Source organism: Lichenostomus cassidix, chromosome 4 (genome assembly GCF_008360975.1).
Source record: "Lichenostomus cassidix isolate B80296 chromosome 4, HeHo_3.0, whole genome shotgun sequence".
NCBI lineage: Eukaryota > Metazoa > Chordata > Aves > Passeriformes > Meliphagidae > Lichenostomus > Lichenostomus cassidix.
In genome coordinates, this window is record NC_139484.1 from 52307332 (window position 1) to 52332557 (window position 25226).

Here is a 25226-nt window from a genome sequence, read left to right on the forward strand (position 1 = left end):
TGATCAAAAGGAATTAGGTTACCACTTAAAATACATTCTTGATTTTTTACATTTTAAGTCAAGTCAGAAAACTATATCTGTCTAAATTTTAAGTGATTTTAGTAACTGCATACCCCTGAACTTACATTCAAAATTAACAAATTGCTGGGAGGTTTTAGCAGGGAAAAAAAAAAATCAGATTGTGAACACTGACAGGGACCAGGTAATTGCATGTGTAAATGTTCAAAATTGAATTTCTGATCTCTCAAGCAGAAGCCTACTTGCTAGCTACAATTGGTTTAGGCTGGCTATACATTTTGGGTAAAATGTGAGATAAAGAAAAAAGTCCTGAATCCTCCAAATAACAAAAAAGGAGACAATTATCTATTAGAAGGCTGTTCATACATTCTTCATGTACACTTTTTAGACAGAGAAAACTCTGATCTTAAAGTCCCATAAAGGAGGTGAAGACCTGTGTTGAAGAAGGGGTTTGGGAAGTGGCAGAAGACCTGTGAAATCAGGGAGATTTGTCTGGATATGGCCCAGAGCTTAACTAGTTAACACTTCGGTCTAGAAATTGCAAACAATGCACAACAGAAGCCAACATGACTTTCTGCCTGACTGTAAACAGTCTCTTCACTTGGGGGTGAGAAAGCTAGATCTAGGGAATATAACTCTAGATCCCATCTGGAAAGGTGAACAGCCTGGTACAATAGCCTAGTTTCAGAATTTATAGTCTTAAAAATTCTGAAACTAATCTAGTACCCATGTCCACTACAGGGTTTTACTTTGTCCCATTTGTGACAAGGATTTACTTTTGTTTTAAAAAGAAAAAAGGTCTAAAGAAAAAAAAAAAAAAGGCTAAGCCACAGATAATGGATCTTCTTTAACAATAATGTCATAGGTAAACTTTACTACTTGATGCACGAATGGCTCCTGCTTACGAGTTCCTTTCTAACACATACACTTCTGTTGAATTGCCAGAGAAAAAACATGTTTTCATAGTGATCTTTAGGGTCTAAACCTAACAAAGTGACTGCAAGGCTGACTCTTAGCTGGCATGGACACATGTATTTATGAAGCCATAATAAGTGTAACTCTTTCCTATTCTGCAGTTAATATTAATAAATAATCTTACAGATTTATGATACTGACACTCCTGTCTGCTGATAAATTGATGGGGCATTTTCCTTGTTACACCCAGTTGTTTGGAGGACTGATTGAAGTTTTTTGTTAGGGAAATACATTTTTTAGTAATTGTGTTCATCAACCTGTTACAGTTAAGTTTTTAAAGTAGGATGTTCACAAGATGCTGTTAATGACCTGGTGATACATAAAACATTTCTTGACTATTAATTACAAACAACAATATGACTTAACAAAGGGAAAAACTTACTAGATGTTTATCTTTGTGAATATTGAATATTCCGATTTATTTCTCTCCTTTCATAACTTCTTCTCCAAAGTAATATTTCTAATCAATGATTTTACAAAATTTACTTCATATTGTGTTTTTGAGAGATTGTGACTGGAATTTAGCCAGATATTCCACACAGATAGACATATATAGCAGAAAAATTGAGTACCTAAATCTTAGTAGAGTTTTTGTAAGAATAAAATGTCTATTAAAGTCTAACATACTAATCTTGCCAAAAAGAACTTGTACAAATTCTTAGGAGGGAAAGTATAAAGGAAATACATGAAGACAAGGAGGGCTTAGAGGAAAGAGGCACTCTCTAAAACTGCTGACTAAAAGCACTTTGTGAGGGAAAGGGCCAGAATTATGTTCTAAAACAAAGAGAAAATATAGCAGAACAGTTCAAAGAAAAATGCTCTGAAAGAATTTACTGCCTTGTGGCTAGAGGTGACATTGAAAGTAACATGGACACAAGTTGATTAAGCTGCTGTCAACATATTTGGCCCCAGGAATCAGTTACTATTGATTTACAGCTTACAGTAAAGGAAAAATGCAGAAACTTACAAAAAGAGCTGTATTCAGTAAATTCTATTAGCATATTCGCTGCAAAGGATGAAGAAAACAAGTTGGAATTAATCTAAGGAAAAATTCACATCAAAAGGCTCTGTTAGAACCAAAAGTTCCCTTTGTGTTGCAAGCCCATGAGAAAAATGAAAGCACAACAGATATTTTTTATTATCTTTTACTTTCTGCATGCTTAAAACAGTAGACTTTTTAAAAACCAGTTTTTAGTATATTAAATCAGTGTGTTTCTAAAAATAAAATATGACTGTTTCATTCATAAAACATTCACAGCATATTTATTTTGACATTCTGAAATGCAAAACACGACCCCTCTTCCCTCAGATCTGCAGAACATTTTGTGCCTGTCACATGGGGATCAATAGCTTCCAGGAGTATTGTCAAAGACTATCACAAAGCACCTTGAAAAAAAAGATACAGATAGTGTTACTGTAGAAACACAAATGGAAATACAGGAGCTGTTAGCAGCTGCAGGTCATGCAAGTGGGCTACCAGCTAAACTGGAACTAAAGTATGGACAGCATAATTTATAATACCAAGACTTGATAAACCAATGCTTCAGTAAAATTTAATTAGGTAAATTCTATTGACAGTCACAGAATAAAAGAAAAAAAAAAAAAAAAAAAGACAGGTGCTTCTTTCCCACACAATATTATATGGAAAAACACTTTTACTCTGTAAATATGCATTTAAAGGTATCATCAACCCCCTGAAGCACACCACAGAGATGCAAACCTACCTGTAGTTCATATTTATGTATCTAGCTACAAATAACACTTCATTTTCTTTTTTATTGCTTTTGCTGGTTGGATGTTTGAATTGCAAACTATGTGGTTTATCACTCCGTAAGACCTTTTCTATTTTTTTCTTCATCAAAACAGAGGTAATAAACAAAAATTTTGTGTTGAACATATTTTGTGTTTCTTGATTGCTCAATATAGATTCTAATTTAAAATTCTGCTACATTTTCTTTAGAGCCCAGCATATACAGAAGAAAGAAGGAGAACATGTAGTTGTCTGCTTTTTTTTTGTAAACCAAGAAATACTTGAAGCAGCTGGACCTGCTCAAATGAGAAGTTGTAACACATAGAGGCTTGGAAAATTAGCCAGATACTTTTACATGTTTGAGACAGACGAACTCGAACTAGATACTGTGAGCTGTGAAAATTAATAAGGTGCTCAGGAAAATGGATAGTCTATCATGCAAAAGAAGAGTAAAAATACTCATTTTGTGAAGCTAATAAATAATGTGTGAGAGAGGATATGGTAGCAACTCTGGGATAAATGAGGAACAATAAGGTTTTATTAAGCTTCAGGATAGTACTGTGGCAGCACTGTCTTATAAGATAAATGTCTTTCCTGAAGTTTATCAGTCTACCCTTCACCTAGTATGACATGTTAGATAAGAATAAACGAGTATCTCTAAGGAGAGGTAGTGAGCATATGAGATAGTGAGGTGGTTCCAAGTATCAGAATTGTAGTGACACTATCTTAGACCACACTGCTTTCTCAGTTACTAAAGCTGAACAGCTTTGATATATATAGCCTCCTGGAGAAGTGAAAGTGCTAGATGACTCAATCATTTTACTATACTCAGGAGATTTTAGGTAGTGTGAACTGAGGAGATTTTAGGTAGTGTGAATCATGTGATCTCATCCACACATACAGTCCTACTCCACATAACCAGCTGTCTGAAGTAACAAGTTGCTTTAACAGATTTATTAAACAACGTGGTTACAAGTTTAGCAATCTGCTTGTTTGTTCCTGCAGGCTTGGTTCTCACTACTCGCCGGGAAGTTTTTACTTTAGAAACTTGCAACTGTAGGAATGATTTTTCTCTTTCTGCAAACTCAGTGAATAGTTTCTGCTGAGCTTTGTAACTCTACAGAAATTTAACAGAACTTTCATCCACCATGCAAGTTTTCTCTTCATGTGCAGACATCTTATTTTGGGGAAATGTTAAAGTAACATGATCTCACTCATGTAAGCAGAAAACAATTTACCGAATGAAACATAGGCATATAAGAATCAATTTAACTTAATACTAGTGGTCAGAAAGTATTTTTATTTAAATATTCTCATTTCTCTATATGAGAACTGTGAAAAGGCAGGAAAATGGTCTTAGGGAAGTATTTCTGGATCATAAGATTTTACATTGCATTACTCTATTCAAAAACATGTTTACAGTTTGTACGTGTTACCTCTGAAGGCACAATGGCACATACAACTATAAATATAAAACAGCCATAAGTGTTTAGATACCTGGAGGGAAAAAAATAATTAACTTATCTACTAATAATAGTCATATATTTTGTTCTTCATGAGTATTGACACATTGAATACTTTTTTTTTCTTTTTCTTTTCTTTTTTTTTTTTTTTGAGAAAGCAAGAGAGTGTATATTTCAAACAAAAAGGGAAAACAGACAATTACTGAAAACAAGAAATTACTGCCAGGTTAGGGTAAAGGAGTCTTTTACACTTTCCTTTTATGTACACTAGAGACAGAGGACATCTCCTCTGAAATCGGAAAGGCACATGCCTAAATTTGTTGTTTTCTATGATTACAAGGGAAAAGAGACGTAGATGGAGTTCTGGTCTTTTTTTCTCAAAAAAAATTGATATTCTTATTCAAACTCACACCAATTCCTCATTTTTAGAGAGAGGTGTTTTATTTAAATAAAACTAATTTTATTGAATAACAAATATGCATCAAAGATTGACTCTTTTTTCAGTAAGTGATGCTGAATGATTTCTTTGATTTTGGACATAGAGCTACATTTGTTTTACCAGACCTAAATTATCAAAGAACCAGTCTGGTTTCATATGATTGGTGTAGTTACTGTTTTCTTATCTATTTATAATATAATTTTCTGTAGATAAGCTTTTGGTTACAGAGATGCTGATAAAAATTTTGAAATATGTTTGGCCTAGTAACTATCCTGGTAAAATACTAGTGATAACATCCTTATTTCATCGGCATCTTTTATAAACAGGCATTTCCTGAATTATTTTGGTTAGTCTGCTTTTAATTTTTATGTTGCTTGTCATCAGAGCCAGATGATTATATATTTCAGGCACAACAATATTAAAAACAGAGCTTAAACCTCAAGACTGGGTTTGTTCTAAGAGGAATCACTAAAAGACAGTTGGGGGGATTTTCTGGAAATTATAAGATTGTTTGGACAAGAAATGTGAAACTAAGGGTATCCTACTGCTTTCCTCACATTTATCCTGGATTTTTTTATAGTTGGTCGTATTCATTTTGAGCTACTTTACACTTGACACTAAAACAAAATAAAAGGCCAGTTTACTATTCCAAGCAGTTCAGTGCGTAAAATCAGCTTTAAATATATTGGAAAGTACATCAAGCATACATAGAACAGATATTAATAAACAATGTAATCAGAATATATGATATATTAAAAAATGCAATTTCTTGTGAGAAGGCATAGATGAAAGTTGTGTAATGGACTCATTAGATATGCTACATCTTGGCAGATGGAATTTGACGAGTGATAACAGCAGCACTGACTTAAAAAAAATTCTTATATAATATTTTGAATGTAAATTTACACCATAACTTGTACATTTATGTAGTAGCAGGGTATGTTATATTTTTTTAATAAGTTTTTATTGTTGTAGCAAAGCTAAGCTGAAGTCCAATGGAAGCCTTTACCATTTCTTTCAGAGACTTTGGGCAAGCCTTATGTGAGATGTTAAAACCAGTCAAATGAGGAAAAATATATTTAATGTAATGTCGTGGTTGTTTTAAGGAATATTGTTAACATGCAACAAGAAGTTATGGTGAAATAGAATGGGCAGGTAAGATTAAAGTGTAGAAAACTTTTGGAATAAGAGTTAATTCTGAAGAGGCAACTCAATACAGAGGGGCAACATATAAATATGAAGAGGAATTTTGAAAAACATGCATTGAAAATGTCACGTTTTCCCATTTCTGATGATGTATAACATGGTGGAGAAAGACTGCAGGAAACTCTATGCTGTACTCTTGGGTGATTAGGAAGGTTTTCAAATAGCATTCCTGATTGTTGTCATAATGCTTAAAGCCTGCAAGTCAGTTTTTTTGATTGTACCTATGTCATGGCTAGGGCAAATATAAGCAGGAAAAGCAACACTATTCTATAATTTGAACCTGATCACTAAACAAAACATTTCTTTCATGCCCCAATAGTGCTTAATTCAAAATTAGTACACTGCAGTTTAGAGTTGCCCATAGTGTGTCATTATATGAAAGTCTGCCTTACTAGTTATTTGTGTCAGGAAATAGCTCAATATTTATGAAGTACTTAGTATAAGAATGGAGTAATTCTTCCCATCATCAAAGATAATCACTGAATAATTAGTGGATTTTTGAAAACTATATTATCATAAAATTATGAAATATATTTTTTTAACAAGTTGAATACATAATATGTATACAATTTCAGGAATAACTATATTCAAGGGAAAAACCAAACATCTATGTGATAAGTTTTCTTGCTGGATTTGTGTAATAAAACCATACATGGATTTGTCCTTCAAGAGACCTTACTCAGCAATAGTCCCATGTATGCCATTGTTTATAGTTACTGACCTAATCAGAACTTACATATTTAATAAAATATCACAGTGAGATCTTACTCACAATGTGGTGGAACCAGTAGTGTCAATATTTGGCAAGGTATCTACTACCCAACATGCAGAAAACTATTGACATTGATTTCTTTTTCTAGATCCCTCTCAATATTAAGAGATGTTGATCATTTTCCTTTCAAATTAAAGAAAAAATAAAATTAAAATCGAATTCAAACGAGATTATGCAAAACACTCACAGATCGATGTATGTGCAGTAGTTCTGATAGGTCAAGATATTTCAGGATAAAAACCATGGAGTCCATCTTGACATTTTAGAAATCCAGTAACACAAAACTTGTTGGTGAATTAAAGAACTTGCTGGATTATGATACTATTTGTTTCTCCCATATGTGGTAATTTTATTTTTACATGTAACATTTTCTATAAGCTGTAGTAGATATGTATTAAGGAAAGATGTTTCAATTGAAGCATTATTCTATTTGATCAGTTAATCCTAATGCTCTAAGGACCTTCATGTGCAATTAACACACATCCTCCACTGTTACAATTGAAGACAGCAAAAATTCATAAATGTATTACTATTGTATTCATCTCAAAGAACTGTAATGATGTAGAACTTACTTCAGATAATCCTTAGGCTTGTGATAGTATTTTAGAAAATATCAGTGTTGATATATTCTAAAGATCTATCAAAAAATAGTTGAAAACAAAGCAAAATAAAAAGTCTTTGAGTCATTTGTACTTGATTTTTTTTAGACCATAGAGATTTTTGTTGCTTTTCATTAAAAAATTATTCATTACACTTCAGTTAAGGGTTCTAGCTTTGTTGATAATCTATTTTAAATTAAAAGGTTCTGAATTCTTATTTAACCATAGTGAAAAAAAAAGATATTTTAAAAATAATTAAGGAAAAAAACAGTCCCTCTAGGGCATATCCATGGCTCATATGAATTCATTTTAAAAGGCTGACATTATATCTCAATCCTGATCTACTGACAGGACAGAAAGGAAAGAGCCACAGTTACACCACATTTGTATCGAATAGCAATTGCTTAGCCATACTTATTTGTGTTCAACACATCATGAGGGATATCCTTGCACTTAGCAAATCAAGTAATAACCTAATATGTTTCTTGGTTGAAGTTCTGTATTATAGTTTATATTGTTATATTTATTGATTTGGAAAATGTAAGCAAACCTTTTATAAATCTTGGGAAAAATTCTAGATTATGGGACATAACTGTTCTGTGAAAGACTATAAGAGGAATCAAAAACGGGAATGAATTCACTTTCCTTCTGCTCAAACTAAAGAAATAGATTATTATCAAAATTCTGAGAACATGGAAAAAAACAACATGTGTAGTTCATATATTACCCTGTTTTTAACTATAGATCTTGTTAAGTTTTCGTATCTTACTAGCAAGAGCAATGTATAAATGGAGGTTCAAAAGTAACTTCATTAGTCTTGGTTTTGAACTATGTGTTTCTGCATAAGAAGAACCTATTAGGTGCTGTCCATTGTCCCATCGTATAGGAAACTGCTTGTCCCATAAATGTACACTTTCTTCTGAAGTGGAATCATAGAACAAGTGATAACATCATTCCCAGAATTTTCTATTGAAGGTTAGTTTGCAAGCATTGAAAATAGATATGTGAGTGAACAGGCAGAGTAATGTTAATAAGGAAAGTGATGTATAACATGCACAGCACAATGGACTAAACAATCTGTGTGTGTGTGTATGTAAAATGAACTCAATTATATTTTTTTCAGTGGGCTTTTCCTGCTGGACGACATACTTCTCCTCCTCCATCCCTTTGCAAAGGAAACCGTTCTGCAGTGCCTGAGATAAAAACCAAAGTTTATAATCTGATGGAGAAGTAGAGAAATTTTTAACTTGTAGATCATCCATACGTTATACTTTGTTGTATGTTACTCTTTTCACTGATAGCAAATGCAATTTAGTCTGTCTAGAGCTTTTATTTTTCTGGAAACTTGTATTAAATATTAAACTAATACAGCCGTATAGCAACTGAAAATGATTAAACCTACTATAGTAATTCAAACATTATTCTTTCCAGCTGAATAAAATCCTAATGCTAAAGATTGCTGTAATGAATCATTATATATTTGCATTTCAAAACAACAATAATGACAGCAGTGAAAAATATTTCACAATTCACTTTTTTTGTAATACCAGATATGGCTTTAATCTTTATTATAATGTCACCTGCTGCTGCCAATATTCTTAAACATCTTTCATAGTTTTCCCATATCCTCAAAAATTGTTATTTTTATGCATATCACCTGTGAAAATCATTACCAGCTTTACAGGGATGTGACATCCTGTGCAAAGCCGAAAGCATTTTCTTAGCCTATTTACTAAAGAATTTTATTTAATCTGTCTGTTTTTAATAACTTTCTGAATCAATTGGTTAATTTCAAGTAATACCAAATAAAATTACAACATAATCTTCTAGGAAATGACCACTTACATAAAAAGACCCAAGTTAGGCATCCCTGACAGGGAGAGGGCAGAAATCTGTTTGCATACTTCTTTTAGTATTAGCTGTCTATCCAAAGGCACACACATTCTCATCATCTGATTAGCTCGACTTTGGCTGTAGACTGGAACTGCTGCTGCTGTTTCTTGTCTAGGATGAATATTGCTGAAATATGGAAAGACTTGGGGAAGGGGAGTAAAAAGGCTTTGACAGAACAGCTGGCTAGGTGACAAAATACATAAAGTCATAGGAATTGCTTTCACCATTCAAAACCAGTTTGGTTTTCTTTTCTGCTCTATTTTCACCATTTTAAGTTGTGGCAGAATAAAGGAAAGATTCACATAAAGGCATTCCTTTGTGTGAATGGTTTTTATTCTATTTAAATAAAATTTTATTTTATTTAAATAAAATATCCCTCTTGAAAAAAATGTGTAGTTGGTAACTACAAGGAAGAAAAACACATAAAAAGTTCAGTGAGTAAATGTAAATTTGACACTTCTGAGAGAGCTGAGGGATCAAGCTCCTCGCATTTCTAAGTTCAGTAGAGTTATTGCCAGGTTTTCTAGGAGTATACGATTATTCCTTCAGCCAGAAGACTGAAACAGCAGCATAGTGTCACACATCTCAGAATCCTCTTCTCTGTCTTAACCAGAGTAGATCATGTTTGTACACACATTTATCATGGTACCAAGAAGACAACATACCTTATAAATCATCAGGATATGCAAGTGTAGGCTCAAGGGTTCTGCCAATGCTCCCACAGGATTTCTGCCAGAGCTGGCAAACATCTGACCTACTGTGATGGCAGACAGGTACAACTGCCTCCAGGTGAACATGTACACCTACCCTGTGTGGAAGGAGCTACAGTGACAATTATTGTGGCTTACAAAAACACCTAGTTGTGAAAAATAACTTTAGTAAACAAGCCAATGCTGGTTATATTGGCAAGTTATATTCTTTCAGGAGTACAGATGCTGTTAATATCCATAGTTTAGCCAGGATAAGCTCAGATTGAATGGTAATTGAAAATTTATCCATGAAGTTGGCATAAAATATTTGATAATTAGTTTTTGAACCCAAATGAAATTAATGAGTTTGTTGCTGAAATGTTCAGTTTAGTCTTGTGAAAAGAATGTTGCTTTTGAGAGTACGCTTTTTATTTTGGTATATCTCAGTTCAATCTTTTAGAAGCCCAAGTAGTTAGGTAAAGATCCATTTGTTCCCTTCAACTCACAAACAAAAAAATCTACTTTATTTTACTTTAGGTATAGCAGTGTGTTTTTTAAGGTCCATTTGTTTTCCATATCCCTGATCTGACATTGCATGTATACAGAAGAACAGACATCCTTAGAACTGTAATGAGATCACATATGGTCACAATTCGTAAATGAAATAACTTTTCATCTCAAGCTAATAAATATTCTGTAGCCATCTTCCAATTTTAACCCATTAGAAAATTCTATTGAGGTAGAGGAACACACTTCTGCTTTCAATCCTCACTTAAAGCAGTTAACCCTATATAGAAACAGCTTAAATGTCTTGAACTTTGCCTCCTTTCAGCAGTGAGTAGATTCATTTTAGGACAATTAATTGTTATCATATCTCAAAGGCTGAAAAGTTGTCACCATTCTTTTATGAAGAAGTTTTCAAATATGTACCATATCTCCTTTTATTTTCCTCTTCAGAATAATGCAAGGTAAATGGTTGTTTACAAAAGAAAGTATTTCCAATAATTAAAAAAAAACAAAGAGGTATCAACTACTTAGGAGAATCCTTTCTTACTGCTCAGTTAGACCAACTGTAAAAATAGCTACCAATTTCATAAAATGGGAAATAACCTAGAGGAAGATGGATGTGGGATGATAAAGGAATAGAATGAAGATTCAGCCAGTATAGATATAAATCACTAGACTAATTTCAGAATCTGTGCATGGTCTCTTGCATCTAATAAGAAATATGGTATATAGAATTAAATCCTAATATAAACTTCAACAAATTTCTGATAAAATAAAGCTCAGTTACAAACTATGAATACATGCCTCATTTTATACTTCTGTGTTAACCATTAAGTTTATGAAGGCATAGCATAATACTTCTCATGATTTATAAGATGAAAACATGTATCTGGACTGCAACCAGTATTTGCACAAACACAGCCCTGTTTGCCAGGGAGTCAATTGCCTAGTGGATTACGGAACAAGCCACATTTGTGTTGTGGGTCACTTATTCATCTTTAACATGAAACTGAAAGTCGCATTTGCTCTCCAACTCTGCCATATAGCAAAAATTCATTGTACTAAATAGTTTGTTTGGATTTACTCAGCACAAAAGATTTCTTTTTTGTCTTAAAATACACCTCAGTTGCGAGTATATGAACTTAACTAGGACTCAAGGAAACAAAGAACAACCAAGCATGCTTGTTTGTACGTCCAACCCAGGGATGACTTGGACATACAAACTGTGGACATACTGTGGATTCAGAGATGCAGCTCCACCAAAAGGATTTTCTCTGCTCATCCAGTCTTACTGATATCCTAGTACTAAAATGCAAAGCAGATGGTCCTATTTGGTATTTTTATATTTGTGAAATGCAACTTTATATCACTTAAGGAGTTCTGATACTTGTTGAGGTGAGCTTTTAGGATTCTTCTGGAAGAAAACTGTCGATCATAATAATGTAAGAGTCAGTGAGCCCAGGATCAGATACACTGCTTAAAGGAACTAATTAATTAAACAAGGTTGAATAGAACAGCATGCAACAGAAGAAATATAAAGTACCTTTTTTTCCTCCCTGTTTCTGCACCATGGTGACTAATGTTTATTAAGTTCCCATAGTGAGATGCAGAGAGGTTTTTCTCAAGATCTCGTGCTGTTTTAAAAGGAAACAATGGTTTGTGGTAAAGTCAACTCATGCTGAGCTACATTAACTGCACCGAGTTATCTGCTGATAATGGTGTTATTAACACATTACCCACTGTGTATATTTGTGGATTAGGATATTTCTTTGTTAATGGAATTGAGCCATTTTCTTTGAAATGGCAAGTATTAGGCATTTTGATACCATTTTGAAGAGGTTGAGAATCCAGCCCCATTTATTGGGTGGATTTCTTTTTTTTTTAGGATCTTCGCCCTTTAAACTTCAGGAACTATGCTTACTTTTACTCCATTGTCTTGCTTAGAGATTTCATTGAGACTATTAAAAGGGCATAATTTTTACAACGAGAGAAAAATATAAAAATATTTTATTTTGGGGAGTACACACACTATAAGTTCTGAACATTCCAAAAGTTCACCCACTCATACACCAGTAAATAATGACTCTTACATTACATTATTGAAAGGCTGTTGCTGAAGTTTAGCAATTGTTTTTTCCTAGTTAGGTAGCACTGGCCAAACTCTGGAGTGCAGTAGAAAGTCCAGTTTCTTGCTCATTAGAGGAGAGTTGGAGGTAAACACATTTCCTGCAAATTCAACATAATAAGTAAGCCTACCCAACCACACATTTGTTACACATGACCAAATAAAACAAAATGTACTCTTCCTAAAAACAGTAAGTCCAAACATGTTGCTGTGATTTTCATGCTTATTTGCTCCCTTCTGAATCTAAGTCCATGACAGGAATAATGATGTAATCATTACATAAATACAGGGAAGCAAATGACAGCACAATTATGTGATTAAAAATGAACTTTATTTGTGCTTTCCTGTGTAAGGATAAGTACATACTGCTCAATTTGTAAACACTGGCAAAAACAAAGCAATACTTTTAATCTATGATAATTTCCTGAACTTGAAATAGGAGGCAAATTAAATAATTTTTTTTTAAAATTTGACAAGTAAAAAGCCAAGGACTAGTATTTCAAACTAGGAAACCCCAAAAGAAAACTATTTCTTCTATGTTTCATGAGACAATCAAATTTTAGCTCTCTGTCTACTCACAGCTTCATACTTTTTTCTTGAAAATAGTTCCAGCTGAAAGTAATTAAATAATTAAATCATCTTAATTAAATAGACAAATTCCATTGTGCTGGAAGCCATAAATTTTCAGGTTAATCAAAAGGTTTCGGTCTTTTAATTTTGTCATGCAAAGAGGGTAAAGACTCAAATCAAACAACAATTCATGCTGCTATAAAGCAGTATTATGTAATCCATGACATATCAGACAAGTTCTTCACATTTCGGTAACATAAGCCTATAACCATAAACCTCAAATGTCTCAAATATGTAACTTAATCATTATCTTGTAAAGGTTTTGTGAATTAGCAGTAACTGATATTAAGAAAATATTGGATTATCTTTCTAGTGCTATTATGCATATTTTTCAAGCTCTTGTGTTCCTGCTTTATCCTCTCTGACTAAGCTCCTAGTTTGTATCATGGATGTAATAATTTTTTCATTTGTCAGACCCATCTGTATTTATATTTATTTTTTTAATTCAGGCTTCCTCTTTCTGTATACTTGGATAGTAACAAATACAGTGCAACTCATTTCTACACAAGCTTCTAAATGTTTCTACAAGTAAAATAAATAATCAGATAACATAATTTCCAATGAAGACAGTTATATCTAAAAGTCTTAAGTTTACCTGGGAGTCCTAAATCTTCTTGTATCTCTTGGACCACTGAAATGGAGAGATGAAAACTGTCTCTATATTTTTGAGAAAACTTAAACTGAAGTCTTTTTGTTTCCTTTTTCCAAGCCAAAAGTGGCTAGATTTTAACTGGTTTGGGTTTTTTTCCCCAGATTATAAAATATGAGTGCAAGACAAGACCATCTTTCTTTTATGTGCCTTTTTTTTTTACATGAAGATCTCTGCTGCAGTCTATACAGTTCAACCAATGTTTTGTGCTAAATACAAACATTACATCATACAATATTTATAATTGTGAGTAAGGCTCTGTGTAGTTTTATAGCCTTTTTCTAGTATATAGCCCTTAAACTATCAAGGTGTTTACATTTTTTCATTCTGTGTAGTGAAGCAGTCCATACTTCCACTGTTCTCTGAGTATGAGAACATGTTTAGAGAACAACTCATAATGACTGTTATATAAATATGTAAATATATATGACTTTATTATATAAATATTTAAATATATATGGATGCATTGTATGTTTATATGTTTATATATATATAATATATACTAAAAGTAGACCCAGAACTACAAGAGACTTCCAGTTTCTATAGCTTGTATTTATTTGTTATGTAAGATTAATATAATGTTTCTAGTCCTTTCATTGATAGTGCCACAGTACACACATCACCAAGAAAACACAAGGAATTTCATGAGGAAGAGTGCCCCCATGAAATATTGGTGTTAAGTCTGACCATGGGATCTGACAAGAAAAAGATATTGCTTTAAATAGAGCCTGTTCAGATTTCTGCTTGATTTTCTTCTTCATATTTAAAATAAATCAATGGATATTTTATGCAGATAACACAAGCACTGAGGAATTTGCAACATATAACAGGTTAGCATCTGAAAGATTGTACAGAGTTATTATATCTGTGAGAGGCTGTGCATCTGTAAGAGTTTCAAGCAGCAAAGTAATAATCCAGCAACTATTTCAGAGTGAGCTTGCAGGTGTCCACCCATTTAGACTCTTGGAAAAGGTGTTACCTTTTCTCTTTGCTTTATACAACCTTGCCAAATGGATTTTAAATAGCATCTTTAGACACTGCACTTATGACCATTCTTAGAGCTCATAGACACTGAATACTATACAAAATGATCTTTCAGTAACAGATAAAAGTTAGGTGGATAATTCAGAGCTGGAATTAGACTTAGGAAAATAGCCCAAAATGAGAGATTATCAAGGCTGAGAGTAATAAAAATATCTGATTACATCAATCAAAAAGAGTTAAATTCAAGTGGCAGTGATTTAATTAAATATATAAGACTTCACAGCCTACTTTTGCTTATTCATACATTTTGGTAATCTGGAAAAAATATAATTTTTCATGCTGATGAATAAATGAAAGCCAAAGTACCATAAGTGCAATGCTGGGGTTTTGCTGTATATCTCTTACGCTATATAGTTTCTTCTTGGAATGCTTTGTATGAAAATCCATTGTCCACTCAGGTAAAGTGGAACAGGAGCTACTGGAATATTCTTATTGCCATCCCTCTTTGCTTTGTTGTTTTCTTCTCCCTATTTTCTCCACTCTTATCTGGCAGGGAACTGGAATGATAAGACAGTGTTCTGTGCAAAACTATGCAATCACATTTTTAATAAGTAGACTAGAAATTCTTTTGTTATAAAATATTTATTTCTCAATACATTTATTTGCAATAAAGCAAAGACCAGAAAAATGTATTTAGTTTGCCCTTGAAACAATATAGTATTGTTTTCTAAATGTATTATGCTAGTAAATTTCACTAATATATTTCCCTATTAATTTATGTCATTTATTAAGTTTAACTTGCATCTACAGAAAAAATGATCTTACAGTTTGATTTGCAGCAGGGGGAGATGTACTCATAAAGAATATCTTGGTTGTGCTTTCCCCACATATTTTTAGCTATGAAATCTATATTTCTAAAGGGCTGTCCTCTGAATAACAAAGACATTCTCTTTGCATTGTTATTAAAATAATAAAGCAGTAAAATTATGAAAAAAGAATATGTGCTTTAATTTTTTTTTAATTTCAAGCATTTAATAACTTATTTCTAGATAAAAGTTCTGCAATTTTAAAGCTATCCAGAAATGAAAAATAAATTACTTGTTTTTATGTCTAATGTGCATGCATATCTTGGGGACTGAGGAGGGACTGGAAGAAATGGGATCAACTTGAGTGAGAAGGTTGAGTAACTAAGTAGGGGGACTAAGAATTCCTCATATCAACTAAGGAAAAACAACAACCAGTATGCAAGTGGTAAAGTCAAATTGTGTACTTAAACAGAAATGAAAACTGCCATTTCAGCTGAATTTCTTTTTTATTATACATTTTTCTTAAAATCACCTGAAAATTTAAAGCTAAGGATTTGCTGTGTCTGTGTATATATTTCAGATTGAATGCTAACAGCAAGACCATGAGGGGGAAGTGTGTCCTGCAATAACAAATGACATGATTATTTTGATTATATTATGAATCATTAAATGTAGATTCATTTTACTAAAGCTTTTATGAGTACATAATCAAGGTAACAGTAGTTCAGTCAAGCAATGTGTGTGGTAATAGGAGAAATCTGGCAAAATGAGCATTGTTTTGAGATTTAGAAACCATGGCAAATAATTTTTGCATGAGAGTTTCTCTAGAAGTATTGTGAAAGACACCACTTATAAAGTTGAAAAGGGAAAGCATGGAAAAGCTAATATGCAGCCTCCAAATCATGATTTTCTTTGTAGCTAAAGGGAAAAACAAAATAAACTGTAATGTAAGATATAACTTTCTTTTTAAATGAATACTCGAGTTCTTTGCTTTAGACATGAAAAAATCAGGAATAAGACTGTAAAAGAAAAAGTGTGGCTTTGGTAAGACAGGTGGAACTAGTTTTATCCAAAAGTCTGAGACATTATTTGTTGTATTACAGTGTAAACATGTTTTGTCAGTATCAAAGACAATTGATGAGAAGCAGTCTCATGTTCACAAGTGTTACCCCATAAAACCTCTGAACAGCTGATGCTTGAATGAACTAGGAGTCTGGGAATTCTAGGACAATTCTACACAGAAAGAGAAAATGCTTTATAAGTGAAAAAAAAATTAGTCACATTTCAATAGTGTGAACAAAATGCAAATGGATATTACTGTTAATTCACTTACTGTGGTACAAACACTCACAGTCCAAATTTTCTAATTAGTACAAAAGAAACTTCATTAGCAAAGCTACTGTTAGCAGCTGTTACATCTTTAAAAAAAAAAATAAACACCACAAAACACCAAACCCTTATGACAGCTAAACCTGTTTCTCATTTGCCAGGTTCAGAGACAATGACCAGGGTCAGATACAGCCCAGTGACTTTGCCAGCTTGTTGGTGCCAAGGCAGGGATGAGGTCAGGCCAGGAGTTCAGCCCATAGCTCGGGTTGCTGTCTGGATAAATGAGATTAGTGGCCCAGTCATCCCATTAAGGGCCCAGGATTAGTCTCAAATGAAAGCAGTTCCCATACACAGGAGACCAGCCAGAGTCTCCCTGCTGTTGTCTGGGAGCCTCCAATGACTCCTCTGCTAGATTGTTTTCTCAAAGACATCACTGCACTACTGCTAGATGGGCCATGAGCCTCAGCAGCCAAATCCACTAGAGGATGGATGTTTTCATGCCCATTCCCAATATTCTCAGAGACTCCAAGCCAATTCTTTCAGCTTGGGTTCTGAGGTGTCATGAAAAGGTGTTGGCAGTCTCTCAGCATCCCAGGAATGAGGTTTTTTTGTCCTCACTCTAGGGTCTACTTGGGACTATTTTTGTCTGGTTTTGAACAGATTTTTCTCCTTTGCTCTTTCTTTACTCTTCTGTAACTCTGTGCTACATATGACTTTGGCACTAATGGTTCCCTGTGCGTATGTTGGATATATTTGCTTCTTTCTGTTACCAATAAAATCTGTTTTTCTCAGCTTCTAAGTTTGCATTATTAACAGAGGAGCTTTTGATATCCTTATAAGTCCAATATGATATTCAGTATCCATACTCTAAAGACCTCTTCTGGCACCCAAATCCTGTACTCTTAGATGCCTCATGATTATTATAGGGCCATGGATCACACATTCTCCACAGAATAACTAAGTGATGTTCCTATCTATGTAGAATTTGTTAACAAAGTTGTAACACAGACTTGTGTAAAGCCAAAGTAAACAAAAATGAATTAATTGCCACTTGGTCATTAGATAATTGCTCTTTCAGCTTAACTGATTAAAGCAAAGCTCCAGGCAAGTTGAATCCAGAAAAGCCAAGCCTCATAGCCCAGCCTGAAGCTTTGCAAAGTTAGTGAAAACTCTTATTACCAATGGCAATACTGAGTTTGCATGTTCTAGCTATTTTTAAACTAAAAAGATACATTTAAAAGTTCACAGTCTTGCTCATACTTTCCAAGTTTACATAGAATCATTTAACCTGTCATTTACCTTCTGGGAATTTGACACCAAGGTAATAGTTTTCATACTGCTGGTTTTCTAGGACATGTCTTAGTACCATGACACCACCTAAACTCAGAACCTATCAGTGTGAATGTAACAACTTAATAAGTAGCACATGTTGACTATGTTCCTTTTTTTTGAAGTGCTTGTTCTTGTTGAAAACAGGACCAGGATGGAAGAAGACAAATGAATTATTAACTTTGTTAAATAAAGATTAATTATGCAATAATATGTCTATCATATTGGAAATAGGGAAATTCCACTTGTCTTGAAGTATTTCTGTGCTATATCTAGGACTTGTATGAATCATTAACATTGTTTATCATTGATACCATCCATGAACGGTACTTGTCTATCTTTTAAATTTTTCAATATTTGCTTTTAATAAATATATCACTGACCCATAAAAGCTCCATAAAACCTTTCTCTGTATTTGTGAGTCTGTTTAGGACCAATTATTTCACTGTACTGAAACAATGATGGCAAAACTTTAAAGCCAGTTACTGGATCTAAACCTTCCTGGAAACAAGAGTGTTGTCATTTCTATAAGCAACACTGTAAAAATAATTCATTTTTGTATCAAAAGAGTATATTCCTCTTTATAATTCACATGCATATGAAAACAAGTAAAAAGCAGTCATTCTTTATAGAACATTTTGAATAATAGAACTTGTATTAAGAATCATTTGTGGATTCAGAAGTTTTTAGCTTCAGAAAGTGATGGATAAGAGAATGTTTAAATATGCACACAGCACTTACAGCTCAGGAATCTGTGATCCAGTGAGACTAAGAAGGTATCCAGGGGAAGTATTGCTACCTATTTTTATAGTCTTGTGCTTTCTTCTCTGTGTCTGCTTTTGGCTATTATCAAGGACAAGGCTGGATTAGATGTACCTTTGAGCTAAACAAGTATAGCCATCCTATTTTTCTATATTACTTGCCACAAAGGTATGCCTCATTTATAATCATATCTAGTTATTTGTCTGAAACCAGAAAACACAGGAATAAAGGAACTCTAAAAAACATCACACTTTCCAGTTCCTTATCAAGTGATATTTAACACTTAGCTTTTGAAAACCAGATCAACACATTTGAAATTTAGATAAAATATCATTTACAGTCCTATAATCTCCTTAGCTATAATCACTGCTGATATACCAATCATCCTGTCTTTGTGGGCCATCTGAAATTTTCTTCAGATGAAGACTCCAGATAGAAGATTCAAGAGAATCTACAGAAGGTACAATGTGTCCTCCAGAAATAAGACATATTCCAAGAATTTCACAGGCATCTGTTGCCCTCACGAGTCCAATTTTTTTTTTTAAATGACTGGGAAAGGACATGGTATGACAAATCTGAGATAATACAAAGATGGTAGCATAACTGATAAGTAGCAGTAACAGGGAGAGCTCACAAATGGAAAAAAGCAAATATACAAAGCCACAGAAAAAACACCAACCAAAGAAAAAGAACCAAAAAATGTTAGGACAACCAAGAAGTTGTCACATGAACGTCAAAGCTATCACGATGAGGTCACTGATAGACTTGGATGAAAGGAGATAAAATGAACTTTAGACATTAGAAATAGTAAAAAGAGTGAATAATTAGTGTTGGAGTGATGTGGGTACACAAAAGAGGAAAGACTGACTGCAAAACAGGAAGAAAATGATGCAATTTGGTCAAAAGATTTTAGAAATAAAAGAAAAGACCATTGGGAACAAGAGTGGAGGCCAGAATTAACTAACAAGGAAAAGTGGAATCATTAAGATGGACAGAATGAGGTGAGGTATGGTGGTAATGGTCCTGTAGAACTGCACTGCTGAAAAATAGAATTTAGTTCAAATTGATTACTAATACTCAATGAGAAAAATCATGTATGATCCAGGTGTTAAATTCTGTTACAGGGCAAATTGAAGTTTGCCCTGTAACAGAAGTTTAAGAACTTCAGAAGTGCCATTTCAGTATAATTGTGGAATGTTATAGGAACTGAACTGGATTATTTTTGTGCATGTGTGAGAAAATAACAATGCAAAGAAATTAAGGAAAATATGAATATCATAACATTCATAGAGATTTTATTAAATGTGGTCACTCTTGAGATGCATAACTGCTCTTTTGTGCCTCATTGTGTATCGCATTGAGGAAGTGATGGCTCAAATTCATTTTGTAAATAGATAGGTAGCAATGGTCAATAAATTCCTTTCACTGCTTGACTGTGTGTATGCATCTGTGATATCATTCATATATAGTTTTACAACTATAGTTATAAAACATACATATAGTTATAAAACATACATATATAGTTTTACAAACTCCAGAGGTTGTTTTTTGCCTTTTTCCTTGGCTTCTATTTCCCTGTTTTTCAAATGTGAAGTTTCAAAAGCGGTTTTGTTCCAAGATAGTAGGATAGAAGGGAAACAACCATGTAACAGCCCAAAGTACTGACTAACTTTCAAGACTGTACCCCTGGCAGTATCCACCCATCACAGGGTAACATTAGCTTAACATGTACCTTACAAATAAGTTCCTTAACAGGACTGCATTACTGCAGGCACAGAATTACTGTAGGCACACTATGTGACTCTTTCATAGAGCACCTTGAAAATTTAATATCACCTGGTAATATGAATTATATTCAATCTCTACTCAACAAAAATATGTTTAACCAAATAACAGTAAAGATCTCATGTGAAAAAATGCCAAAAAATACCATGTCCATGAAGGATAAAAGTATTTTCTGGCAATTCATGCCATATATCTGACAATTTGCTTACCCAAAAAATAGAATACATGTGCAGTTTTAAGAAATGGGAATCCAGGTGTGCTAGGTTCACATCTAAATTCTAGATCTGTCAAGTCCTTTTTACAATGATGTTAACCTGTCCTGTTAACCTGTCAATTTTATTTATGTTCATTCCTGCAATATGGTTAAAATATAAGTAGCTTTACATACCAACAGGCCTATGTTAAAACTTCTCTGTTTTCAGGTAAAAATACAATCTGATTCTGGAACTATTTATTTTACTTAGTATTTTCTCAATGTGTGTTTTTCTTTTCTTCATGCTTCTTCATTTAATTTCATGAAAGAATTTGAAACACAGATATATAGAATACTCACTGAGATTTTAGTTCTAATAATGAAAATGATAAAACTTTCTTTTTTTCCCCTCTTGAGGAAAGGTCACTGGTGCCCAAATCCCATTCTCAAACTCAGATCCCTCAAGTTTTATTTGCCACCCAATTGATCTGAAAAAAATTATCTCTAGTAGCAGTACAAGCTATATTTTTTCGATCTTTTATTTTTCCCTCCATTTTGTGACCTTCTCATTCCTCTCTTCATACAGCACTACTAAGGACCATATATTTATTATTCTTTAAGACAGAAAGCAGCATTCAGAGTTGCCTGGCAGCAAGTTTGTAATATTCCCAGTAATTAGGTCATGGGAACTGAGAGACAGAAGAAATGGATCTTTGCAGCCCAGAGGGAAATCTGCTACAGCCTGACTGATTCCAAAGTTTTGGCATGGAAAACTTGTCATTTGATGATTAGTTTCCAAACCTCTCTTATGTCAAATAGTGTTGTTTGTTCATAAAACATGCTACAATGGTCTGTCCCCAAGGCTCACTAGAACAAACTATGTGACAACAGAAAGTTGCTGGGAGTATCAGTAATTGCAGTCAGTATGATTTAACTGGCAACAGTTTAGAAATTCTTTGCCTAACTGCACTTGTCCTGTGCATAGAAGTGGATCAGGAGCTCTCTAATCAATATGTGTATGAGTATAAACACTATATATATATATGTATGTATGTATATTTAAACATTATTTATAGTGTAATATATGCACTATAAATGTTGAGATGTCTGTTTGAAATATAGAATAGATCTGGAAGTTGTACATATGTATTTTATAAATTTATATATTAATGTAATCTTAGTGATCTTCCAGGCTCGGGAAGGTTCAATATTATAAACTTCAGAAAGACAAAAATAACTCGAAAAATATTTCGAAGGATTACTTGGGCACAAATTGATGGCTTGAATAAGTCATCATTGAATGCTTCTTTCAGAGTGTTGCACATCCCTACATAAAACCAGTATATTATATAGTAAAATAATAGCAACAAAAAGCATCTTCACTTCTAGTATATTCTAAACCAGAGCATTTTCAAGTCATTCAAAATACCATGTCTTACAAATTTATCCACATAAATTGAAGGACAAATTTTAAATATTTAACTATGCTGAAAATTCCTTTGTATGATTTGCTTCTTTCAAATTTACACAGTAGAAAGTTTTCAAAAATTCCTATCCTACACATTGTTTGGTTTCATACCAATTAGCAGTAGTGTGAGGTAAGGATTCCTGAGTACAAGCACAGAATGATAGAATAAGAGGTGAAAATACAGTGATAGTATGATAAACAAGGCTGAGTAAACTTGGGTGCCACAAATGTGAATATGAAATAATTTCTACAGCACAGAGTACAGACTGGATACTGTAGGTAATTCTGATCTTGCAAGTTGATCTCAGGCCACTGTTACTCTCACAGCAAGAGATTAAGGTCTGGAGCAATATATTCTTGCATTAAGAATATGAATGATGATGTTAAAACATGACAAAGATGATTTACCCATGTGCCAAAATAAATTAAAAAAAAAAATCATTACGAGCTGGAGAACCTGGTTTAAGGTGCTAGGAAACCAAGTAGAAAATAAGGTAGAAACAAATTGTGTCATTAGTGCACATTCTGTCACAGACCACTAAAAAACAGGGGTATAGGGGGCAGAAGTATATTTTGTCTGTTAATGTCCCCAGTAAAGGGAGTAATACTTGCTAAGAACTTAATTCTGTGGTGTTATATGGCTCATAAATAATAATAAAATATTATAGTAATTATAATAAGGTGAAAACTGAAAGGCTTGCATAAGTAATAGTGAAGAATGATCATGGTGTCTGAAAGCATCAGATGCCTTAGCATATTTAAGGACTGATTTAAGAGATAAGACTATCATAAAACTATCACTGTTCTGCTAAAACAATAAGGAAATAGGTCAACTGTTTTAAATTATCATAACTCTATTGAAGTAATTGAGGAAATATTAGTTTATATCAGCACAGTTTATGTCGCTTTATTCTACACCAGTTCAAGACTTATTAGGTAACTGACACCACAGATGTAACAGCAGTAATAAAAAATGTTAGCAGTTTTTGTCTTCTATCCTGATATTATCAGACTGAATTGAAGGGGAAGAAGAGATAAAGAAAAAAAAGACAAGCCTTTGTGAATTCAAATAATCATAGAATCATTAAGGTTGGATAGAACCTCCAAGGTCATCGAGTCCAAGGTCCATCAAGTGCCAAGTCCAGTGACTTCTTGATTACTTCCAGGATGTCCAACCTGAATCTCTCCTGGGGAAGCTTCAAGCCATTTCCTCTTGTCCTGTCACTGGTTGCCTGGGAGAAGGATCTGACCCCCACTTGTCAATCAATCTCCTTTCTGGTAGCTATAGACAGCAGTAAGATCTTCCCTGAGCCTCCTCTCCTCCACGCTAAACAACCCCAGCTCCCTTGTCCTCTTACCTATGCTTTCAGTCTTGGATTCTGTCATGCTAATGAATGATCCCATACTAATCTGAGAGGTTGTTACAGAGCTAAACCATCTAGGGAATATTAAAGCTCCTCACACACTTCTGAAGCATCATCGTAAAATGGAGTGATGGGTTGTTGTAGCACGGTCCGGGAGGGTGGCACAGGCCGGCGGCCCCCCCGGACCGGGTTTCTGGTTTGTCTAAATCCCACCGAATTTGGGGTGAGCGGCCCCCGAGGTTCCGTGGCATGGTGGCAGTCTTCTAACCGTGTCAATTCAAGCAGGAATATAGTGAGACAAAGGAAGAACTGGACTGCATCTCTGTTCTACTAGAGGTTTATTTGGGGTAACGGGGAAAAGGGTCATAGGGAAGGAGAAGGGGGAAGGGAGACAAGGCAGGTAGCAGATGCTAGCAGCCCAGAGATGCAAGACCTCAAGCTGGTCCAGGCTCTGCCTTTTAAGGGGAAGGAGAGGGGGCAGGGGCTGGTTCTCTCTGAGCCAATCCCAGGAGGACAAAGGGAAGATGGGCAGGAGGGTACACACCAATAGGTTTTGAGGTACAGCAGAGCATATTTCAAAATGAACCAATGGTATACAAAGCAGAGGAACAAAGGAGCACATGGAATCCTAATACCCACATTGCTACAATGGGTCTTGATGTTTAAGATGCCCATGCAGATTGTCTGAAAATGAATGTAAGACAAATGATAACATAACCTAGCAAATATCTTTTTTGGCAAGAAAGGCGTAACAAGCAAGTTACCTGAGACATATAACGTCAGGCCATAGATATCTGTAGTAATGCAATTTTCAGATCTCCATGTGCTTCCTTTGTTTCCCTGCTCTGTATACTATTGGTTCATTTTAAAATATGCACTCTGCTGTACCTGAACACATATTGGTGTGTTCCCCCTGTCAATTCTCCCCTCCTCCTCCTAAGACTGGCTCTAAGGGAGACAGTCCCACCCCTTCCTTTCCCCTTAAAAGCCAGCGTCTGCATCAGAGAGAGGTCTTCCATCTCTGAGCTGCCAGCCGCTGACCTACCCACTTCTCCTTCCCCTGGAACCCCTTTTTCCTTACCCCAAATAAACCTCCCTGACAGAACAGAGATGGAGTTCCAGTTCATTTCTTCGTCTGACTTAATTTCCTGCTGAATTGATGTGGCTGGGAGACTCACACCAGCCCACAGGACCCCAGGGGCTGTCCGCCCAGGATCTGGTGGAATTACACGGACCAGGGTCCTGGTTCCAAGGGGGGAGCTGGCTTGTGCCACCCTCCCGGAGCCTTTGTTCTACTATAGATGAGTATTAAAGAAATGCTACTGTAATTCTGCTTAACAGGTCAGACATAGATAGTGAACTATTTGCAAATCTTCAATATTTCTAATTGTGGCAGGACTCCCATGCAAGACACTAATATATTAACCATTCATACTCATATGCACAATTTCAAACTTTTTCTCTGTAATAATAGTTAACATTTAATATGTA

General features: G+C 34.3%; 1 long non-coding RNA gene across 1 annotated transcript in view; it reads left to right on the forward strand.

The window, feature by feature from the left end:
- LOC146438482 (uncharacterized) overlaps nt 1-24842 on the forward strand; it is a 55307-nt gene extending 30465 nt beyond the window's left edge. The window contains exon 2 of the long non-coding RNA XR_014852084.1: nt 24526-24842. This is a non-coding gene — a long non-coding RNA (uncharacterized LOC146438482). The remainder of the gene's footprint in view (nt 1-24525) is intronic.
- The last annotated feature ends 384 nt before the right edge of the window (nt 24843-25226 follow it).